This window comes from Schistocerca piceifrons, chromosome 4 (assembly GCF_021461385.2).
Source record: "Schistocerca piceifrons isolate TAMUIC-IGC-003096 chromosome 4, iqSchPice1.1, whole genome shotgun sequence".
Classification (NCBI taxonomy): domain Eukaryota; kingdom Metazoa; phylum Arthropoda; class Insecta; order Orthoptera; family Acrididae; genus Schistocerca; species Schistocerca piceifrons.
This window is the reverse complement of record NC_060141.1, coordinates 446,598,097-446,607,842: the sequence shown is the minus strand read 5'-3', so window position 1 is coordinate 446,607,842 and position 9,746 is coordinate 446,598,097.

Here is a 9,746-nt window from a genome sequence, read left to right as displayed (position 1 = left end):
AAGGTCTTGAGCCTGCCTTGCTCTTATTTTTAAACCCTTTTGATGTATTGCGGTTTATGTTAATGATTTCTTCCTCGTAATGTCTAATAGTTTTTATATGTCGCAAAATATGGCCTCGATCCGTGGTAAAAGATAAAATTATTTAGTACTCCTAATCCACTTTAATGTTTTCTCTAGAATAACACATAGTTAGGCTAAATGTTATCGGTCTGGCGCTGTTCAACCATCACTCGACTGGGCTTCTGCAATTAGCAGTGGATCTGACTGGTCTCCCACATAAGGAAATCTCGCTAATTCCCGCTGATCCTCTTGTAATATTCCTCAATAATTCAGTCGCTGTTAAGTCCCTTCCGTACCATTTGTGGACTATGTCTTAACGAAGTTCGTTAAGCCTTATAGTCGATGAAGGACGTCGGATACAATTCGTACTCGTTGTGTTTCTGTTGTACATAAATATTGCGCTATCGTCTTGCTCCTGTGTCTGACACGTATGAGTAAACCATTTGTTGAGGATGAAATTCTGTCCAAGGGTCTCTAACAATCATATGTGACATTGTTGTTGAGTCTCAGGTACAACTAACAAATGGAAACTGGGAATTAATTACAACTTTGAAGATTTATTCTGAAAACAAGATGAACATAACTCATCGTAATCACTCGTATCCTGGACCGTAGCCAAAGTTGATCTCCCGTAAACACTATTACAGTAACAGGTCGCGACTGGGAGAAGATGTGCTCCCAGACAACTTCCCTTCCGTTGCAGGGTGAAAATTTCATTCTGGACCTTATCTATTGATACGGTGCGAGATAATTGTATCTTCTCTAAAAATACTATTGACTATAAACTTTGCTACGTAGTTCTGTCTAATACGACTTCACACTGCTAGCTGTAGTGAGACGACGCTTCGTCTTCGGCGATGATTTCGGACTGGGCTAATCAGCACTCCGCTCTGACGTAAGCAAGCACGCTGCAGGGGTGACGTGTGGAATTCTTGATGGTGTGTCGGATCCGACGTCCCTCATACGTCGTTTCGTCTGGAAACGACTGTACTTACTTCTCGTTCCGCCACTAGGTACCAACTTTGCGACGGCACAGCGTTCTTCGGACGATATTACATGTCTTACCTCACATTTAGTCCGCAGCTCGTGGTCTTGCGGTAGCGTACGCGCTTCCCGCGCACGGGGTCCCGGGTTCGATTCCCGGCGAGGCCAGAGATTGTCTCTGCCTCGTGATGACTGGGTGTTGTGTGTCTTTCATCATTTCATCCCCATCGACACGCAAGTCGCCGAAGTGGCGTCAATTCGAAAGACTTGCACCAGGCGAACGGTCTACCCGACGTGAGGCCCCCGCCACACGGCATTTCCATTTCCGCCTCACATTTAAACATTTACCCCTTATCTCTAACGGTTTGTAAAATCATCAACAAATCATCCCGTAGAGAGACCGTCTTATTCCTTCCTACTTTGGGTGGTTTCGCTGAAATGTTGATAATTTGCATTTCGGAGTAAACTTACGCGGAACCCTTAAAGCCAGTTTGATACTTGCCTGCCGCCTTCTTGGTGTTGCGAGTATAACGGCCGGTACTGTCGTTAATGAACTGAATAATAGCAGACCTTTTATTATATTACGACCGTGTTATGGAGTGAGATTTGCGAGAGTGGGTGAACGTCAGGAGAGATATGAGACAGACAGACTGCCACTCTAGTATCAGCCAGCGGTCGTGTATCACCGTAATGTTGATGTAGCGCGGGCGTCAAGCACGCAGATGGCGCCCACCATGCGGAAATGGTACACCCGCTGGCCTGGGAAATTCCAGTCTCTTAGGCCGCCATTCCTAACAGGCACACACAGCAGTTCTTCTCCGCTCGCAACGTGTGGCGGATGAGGAACTGATCTCCATCTTTCCCGGCGCCGTCCCTGGAGTAATTACGGTATAGCGGTCTTCTGACGGGCGCGCCCGTAGCCGCGGAAAGCCGCTTTCTGGTTCAGCTGATAGCTTCTGTGTGTATTCGAGTCTTTTCATTACAAGAATGGATCTACCGCAGCTCCTTACTCTCTCGCAGATAAAAAAAAGGAAAAGCAGAAAAATTTCTAGCTAGAACTGAGAGGACGGCAGTGAGCGGAAAAGCGTACTACGTCAGTGACACACCTTACTTCGGAACTTAAAATTGCTACAATTTTGAGCTCATGTTTTTGTCATATAGCGCTTTTGAGGAATAACTGTGAATCAATGAATCGGGAATTTTTTTTAAATATTTAGCCTTACTCCTTTCAAGGGTATAGTGGAGAGCATCTCAGTGTTTTACAAAGTTCTCTCTCAAGTTCTGTTAGAAGTTGGCATTAAAATGTAATCGATGAGTCTGTGTGTGCGTTTATTTCGATAACTTAGCAACTTTATATGCAGAAATTAGTAGTGTAAAAACTATTATTTCTTAGGTTGAAGAAATTAGTAGTGTAAAAACTATTATTTCTTAGGTTAATTGTAAAATTGTTTGCAGATATGTAGAAAAAACATTGTACACAAAATATAAAAATTAACAAAGTAACTTTTTAATCAACACCTATGTGCGATGATAATGCTATATGCATTAATAAGCTAATTTTAAAAAAAATTGTGGTGTCACCGCCAGACACCACACTTGCTAGGTGGTAGCCTTTAAATCGGCCGCGGTCCGCTAGTATACGTCGGACCCGCGTGTCGCCACTATCAGTGATTGCAGACCGAGCGCCGCCACACGGCAGGTCTAGAGAGACGTCCTAGCACTCGCCCCAGTTGTACAGCCGACTTTGCTAGCGATGGTTCACTGACAAATTACGCTCCCATTTCCCGAGACGATAGTTAGCATAGCTTTCAGCTACGTCATTTGCTACAAGCTAGCAAGGCGCCATTATCAATTGCTATTTATCTTGTGATGCATGTACCGTCAGTCCGATGTTCACCAATTATGGATTAAAGTTAAGTATTCCAGAAGCTACGTACTATTTTTGCTACTATAAAGACCTTGTCCTGTTCCAGACCTCACGCCATCCTGCGTGAGCTTAAACGCGTGCCTTTCGGCTTCCTCTCATTGTGGGTTGGCGCTCTGGCCAATCCACAACAAGAATGTCTTGCACAACTAAGCTGACATGCTGTGAGGGTCAGTACCATCACACTACAACCACAGCGTGCGGCAAATAAAACTGCCCCGTGAAACACAGCTACAGCATACAAAGAAACACAGCAGAGGGAAGGAAATACAATACTAACGTGACTATAGCAGGTGCTGAAAGATACCACTGTTCATCTCTTGGCACTTGCGGGCCCTGGTCAGCAAATTACTGAAAGCGGATCGAAACTGGACTGCTAGGATTGTTGCAGTCTCATGTGAAATGTTCTGCTGCAGTTCTTGAAGACCATGCGTATTGTTGCGATGCACCTTAGACTTGAGATCTCACCACAAGAAGTAATGGCGCACTGATAGATCAGGTCACGTGGGATGCCGGCTAGGTTCACGACTTCTCCTTACAGCTCTGTCAGGCATAAAGATTCTTTAAATATGCTCGAAGGTTCGGACGGCTCTATCAGCAGTTGCTCCATCCCATTGAAAGTAACTGTAGGACTATTCCTTCGCCGTTAATGTTGACACATCATCATCATCATCATCATAATCATCATTCAACAGTTCCAGTTTCCCGGGTACTGGAAATGAGCCTCTTCCACTTCGTCCTGTCCAGGTATATATGTTCACGGAGAACATCATCCATTGTCCAATCTCTGGTCACTAGATCAGCCTTGATCAAGTCCTTCCATCGCGGCCGAGGTCTTCCTTGAGGTCTTTTCCCATCCACCTGTCTTTCCTAATTTATTTTGGCTGTTCTAGTTGACTCCATTTTCATCACATGCCTGTACTATCAAAGTCTAGATCCGCCAATTCGATCTAATAGGGATGTCATTACTCTGGCTTCCTTACTCACCTCCTCATTCCTTAACTTGCTCATCTTGGTCTTCTGAATGGTGGATCCAAGAAATTTAATCTCTACTGCTTGCGTCCTTGTGATTCTCTTTGTATGAGGGTGCATGTTTCAATACCATAGGTAAATATTGGTATGAAATAGCTATTAAACATCATCTGTTTGGCCGGTTTTGGGATCAAGTCATCCCATGAAAGTGATCATACTTGTTGGTAGAATTCAGATCGTTTTTTCACTCTGTTGGTGATTTCATTTCTGACCAAGCTATCACCGGAAATTTCTCTCCCAAGGTAAGGAAAACTGTCCACACACTCTAGTTCGTGGTCTCCTAGTTTCGCACTTGCTGTTTGCTCATCTCTGTTGACTGTCATCACACCTGTCTTGGTCTTGCTTATGTTGAGGTTATATTTCTGGAACTGAGATTTCCATTCATCAAGTGTGATCTGTACTTCCTCTTCAGTTTCACCGCAAATCATGACATCACCAGCAAAGGCAAATGCCTTCAGTTCACTTGATTTCTTCCTGACGTTCTTCATTGTAGTATCCATAACAGTGATGAACAGTAGTGGGGACAGTGCACTTCCTTGCTGAACTCCACTCTTGGTCTCAAACGATGACGAACGTCCTTCCCCGATTGGTACGCAGCCAGGACAGTCTTTGTACAACATCTGAATTTTTTTATTAGTCCTTCAGGCACGTTTCTTTTCCTCAGGTATTTTCAGATCTTATCTCTTATAACACTATCATAGGCTTCTTTCTAAATCCAGGAATACAATGACCAGGTTCTTGCCTTTCTCCAAACTTCTCCATCAAATATGGTTAATGCTGCCACAAATGGTTTCAAAAGGTTGGCAATCTAACACGTCGAAGTCAGCGTACGGTGAACGAAGATGGGACCAATGACGCGGCGTGAGAACCTTCTGATCATGCAATGGTGTTTCGTGTAAGCTATGCGGATTCTCCGCTACCCGGAACCTAAGATTCTGTTAGTTGATATTACTATTCAGGTTTCATCAGACGTAAAGAACAGATCCATGTCCAAACCATTCATTGTTACCTCAGTGAGCAGCCAGTCACAAAACTGAAGGCACTGTGGAGCATCAGCTTTTAATGCATGAACAAGAGACACTCGGTATGGGTCATGTGTAGGTCCCGGTGGAGTATTCGTCCTCATGATCGACGTGATACGCTGATCTCTTGAAATAGGGGACAGGTTGATTTGGTAGCATTTTCTGATGAATTGAGACCGCATTTTCTAGTATACGGGCATATTTCGGAATGTTTTTTGGGTTGTTCAAAACAGACCTTGCCTGACGCCATTTGGGGACTAGTATGACACTGTTTCTGGCACTTTTACGCCATTGAATTTCTCAGCAAACAGCTTACCACACAGTTTCAACGACTTATTTGTCACGTAACTTTCCACAACGCACAGTCGCTGCTCCACTGTGAGTACCATCACCAAATGTATGGTGCTCCACTCACACTCACACAGTTTGCACTACGCTCTGAACCGGTGTGGATCACGTGGCGGGCGTACACGTGGTGTGCACGTCACGCGGTGTCGTTGTATGCATACATTCACGTCCTATCGTATCCGCTCGTCTGGGCCAATTTTGTTTGCCCCACCCTGTATTTGACATCAGCTATTAACTTCAATGGCAGAGTTATCAATCCGCCACATCATAAAGTGTTTATTACCGCCACCTGTGGTTCAGTCGAGATCAGACGTACGAAGTAATCTGTGATCGCAGACAATGCTTTTCAGGAGATGGTAACTGCTGTCGCTTGACACGACCACGAGTCTTGTAGTTGTGAGCAGAGCAGTTTTGGAGTTAAGCCGAAGCAGTACACTAGCTGGCACTGATAGGATGTTTTTGCTAATGAGTTCTTAAAACGTAAGTTTCAATGTGAACGCTATCGGTAACGTATGGTGGCACCTGGAATATGGCTGAGCTGCCTGTAGCTAAAAAGTGTTCATAGTTCTTTATAATCTGCGATAAAACATACAGTTCGTCGTCTCTTAAGGGTCATTGTTTTCAGTATATAATGTCGTTATCCGCTTTCCTAAATGATCAGCACGTGCAGTCAGTTAATTATTAAATACGTGGAGAAAGAGTCGTAATGTAGCAGTCCAGCTATGCTCTAATGTCTGACATCATATTGTAAATGACCCACACACGAGTAAGCAGCTAACTAAATAACCAGAATAATAGAACTGTTTTACAGTTCTAGTAAACGTCTTACAGAATCTTCAGATTTTCCCATAATGAATTAACATTCAATTGGAGAAGTTGTTTCATTTATTTATTATCCTGAGGTAGTTTTCACTGGTTTGTTAAGGCTGTATGATTTTGACAGAAACTCAGAAACTATCATGTTGAGTAGGCTACTACTAGGATGTTCTAGCGCCTCTAATCACCCAGCGCCGAGGGCAAATTCAAGCTATCGAAATTATTTATTGTAATCGGCCGTCACATTAGGAAACGCTTTCGGTCATTTCTCATTAGTTCATAAAACATTCCACACTAAAAGCATCCTACAGCGACGTTCCATTACGCCAATATCTTTACCCAGGCACGTCACCCTTCAACATGTCAGCAGACCTTGTGGACATGAAGTATGCAGCCCTGGCTTTCACTCTGCCTGTCAGTCTACATGAAGTATGCAGCCCTGGCTTTCACTCTGCCTGTCAGTCTAATCGAACTATTTCCTTCTTCCTCACGTACACCGGCATCCGTTAAAGGAGTTTCAGACGCTCTGCCATTTATATATGATATTGAGCCTAACTGATAAACGGCCCTTGCTCTCACTATATTTTCCATTCGGGAGAGGTCAATGGAATATCTAGAGGGCAAAAACATATAGAGAAAATCCATCTTGGAAAACAATTACTAACTAATGATCAGCAGCGAGTTGCTCAGGCGGTACGATGACTCAGTTGAGAAATGGCAGTGAACTACATGTCGTTAAACTGTTTTTATTTTGAACATACATGGTGGCCCATTGATCGCGACCGGTCCAAATATCTCACGAAATAAGCGTCAAATGAAAAAAACTACAAAGAACGAAACTTGTCTAGCATGAAGGGGGAAACCAGATGCCGATATGGCTGGCCCGCTAGATGGCGCTGCCATAGGTCAAACGGATATCAACTGCGTTTTTTAAAATGGGAACCCCCATTTTGTTACATATTCGTGTAGTACGTACAGAAATATTAATGTTTTAGTTGCCCCACTTGTTCCGTTTTGTGATAGATGGCACTGTAATTGTCACAAACATAGGCTCACAATTTTAGACGAACAGTTGGTTGGGTTGGGTTGTTTTGGGGAAGGAGACCAGACAGCGAGGTCATCGATCTCATCGGATTAGGGAAGGACGGGGAAGGAAGTCGGCCGTGCCCTTTCAAAGGAACCATCCCGGCATTTGCCTGGAGCGATTTAGGGAAATCACGGAAAACCTAAATCAGGATGGCCGGACGCGGGATTGAACCGTCGTCCTCCCGAATGCGAGTCCAGTGTGCTAGCCACTGCGCCACCTCGCTCGGTGTGCACAGTTGGTAAAAGGTAGGTTTTTTAAATTAAAATACAGAACGTAGGTACGTTTGAACATTTAATTTCGGTTGTTCCATTGTGATATAAGTACCTTTGTGAACTTATCATTTCTGAGAACGCATGCTGTTACAGCGTGATTACCTGTTAATACCACATAAAGCAATAAATGCTGAAAACGATTTCCGGCAACCTCAATGCATTTGGCCATACATATAACGACACTCTTCTCAACAGCGAGTAGTTCGCCTTGACAATGCGCTGACGCATGTTGTCAGGCGTTGTCGGTGGATCACGATAGCAAATATCCTTCAACTTTCCCCACTGAAATAAATCCGGGGAGGTCAGATCCGGTGAACGTGCGGGGCATAGTATGGTGCTTCGACGACCAATCCACCTGTCATGAAATACGCTATTCAATACCACTTCAACCGCACCTGAGCTATGTGCCGGACATCTATCATATTGGAAGTACATCGCCAATCTGTCATGCAGTGAAACATCTTGTAGTAACATCGGTAGGACATTAAGTAGGAAATTAGCATACACTGCACCACTTAGATAGCCATCGTTAAAATGAGGGCCAGTTATCCTTCCTCCCATAATGCCGCACCATACGTTAACCCGCCAAGGTCACTGATGTTCCACTTGTCGCAGCCATCGTGGATTTTCCGTTGCCCAATAGTGCATATTATGCCGGCTTACGTTACCGCTGTTAGTTAATGACGCTTCGTCGCTGAATAGAACACGTGCAAAAAATTTGTGTCGTCCCATAATTTCTCTTGTGCCCAGTGGCAGAACTGTACACGACTTTCAAAGTCGTCGCCATGGAATTCCTGGTGCATAGAAATATGGTACGGGCGCAACCGATGTTGATGTAGCATTCTCAACACCGAAGTTTTTGAGATTCCCGATTCTCGCGCAATTTGTCTGCTACTGATGTGAGGATTAGCCGCGACAGTAGCTAAAACACCTACTTGGGCATCATCATTTGTTGCAGGTCGTGGCTGACGTTTCACATGTGGCTGAACACTTCCTGTTTCCTTAAATAACTTAACTGTCCAGCGAACGGCCCGGACACTTGGGTGATGTCGTCCAGGATACCGAGCAGCACACATAGCACACACCCGTTGGGCATTTTGATCACAATAGCCATACATCAACACGATATCGACCTTTTCCACAATTGGTAAACGGTCCATTTTAACACGGGTAATGTATCACGAAGCAGATACCGTCCGCACTGGCGGAATGTTACATGATACCACGTAGTTATACGTTTGTGACTATTGCAGCGCCATCTGTCACAAGGCGAAAAAAGTGGTCCAACTAAGACATTCATATTTCTTTACGTACTACACGAATATCTAATAAAAAATGGGGGTTCCTGTATAAAAAAACGCAGTTGATATCCGTTTGACCTATGGCAGCGCCACCTAGCGAGCGAACCATAGCTCCATCTGGTTTCCCCCTTCAAGCTAGACAAGTTTCTTTCTTTGTAGTTTTTTGGTTTGACACTTATTTCGTGAGATATTTTTTCTGGTCACTATCAATAGACCACCCTGTATAGCGGCTAACAGGTGGACACAGAAGCGGCCTTTCGCAGAAGAAGGGCACACAGAGGTGGAATATATCTCTTGTATACTTTTTGACAACGATGGCTTCGAAATTGATACAAAACCGAACGTGATATGGCGACGTTGGAACTTACCACGGTATTGAGTTGATGACTGAATGTCGAACACGGAGCATTACTCGTTGCAGCAATTTTCAGACCTCCGTTTAACGTAGAAAACAGCAGCAAGTGGCGCATGGAAAGCCGAATCAACGTCTAGAGACAAATTTCGCCACAAGCGTCCTCCAACCGTGAAAAGATTAATTTCTGTGGATAGCAACTCACGCAGACCTGTATTACCGAGGACTGGTGAAGCTGCTTCCTAAGAAATTTTTGCGCACTTGATTTTCAGGAGCTTTCATCAATAGGTACCAACGTGCCCATATAATGTTAATTCAGAAATAGGGAGCCTTTTGGTGCAGCAGTAACTACACACCTACAATAACAACGTGTAGAGGCAATGACTGTGAACCTAGAAACCAATCTAATTTGTAGATATGTCGTAATGCATGCGAAACGCACATTTACTACAACCAAGGAATTGATGAGTGACGTTAAGGAGACTCCTGCACGTCGAAAACACGATAAAGCTCCCTGATACTGAGCTGCTAATATGAACGTTGGAAAC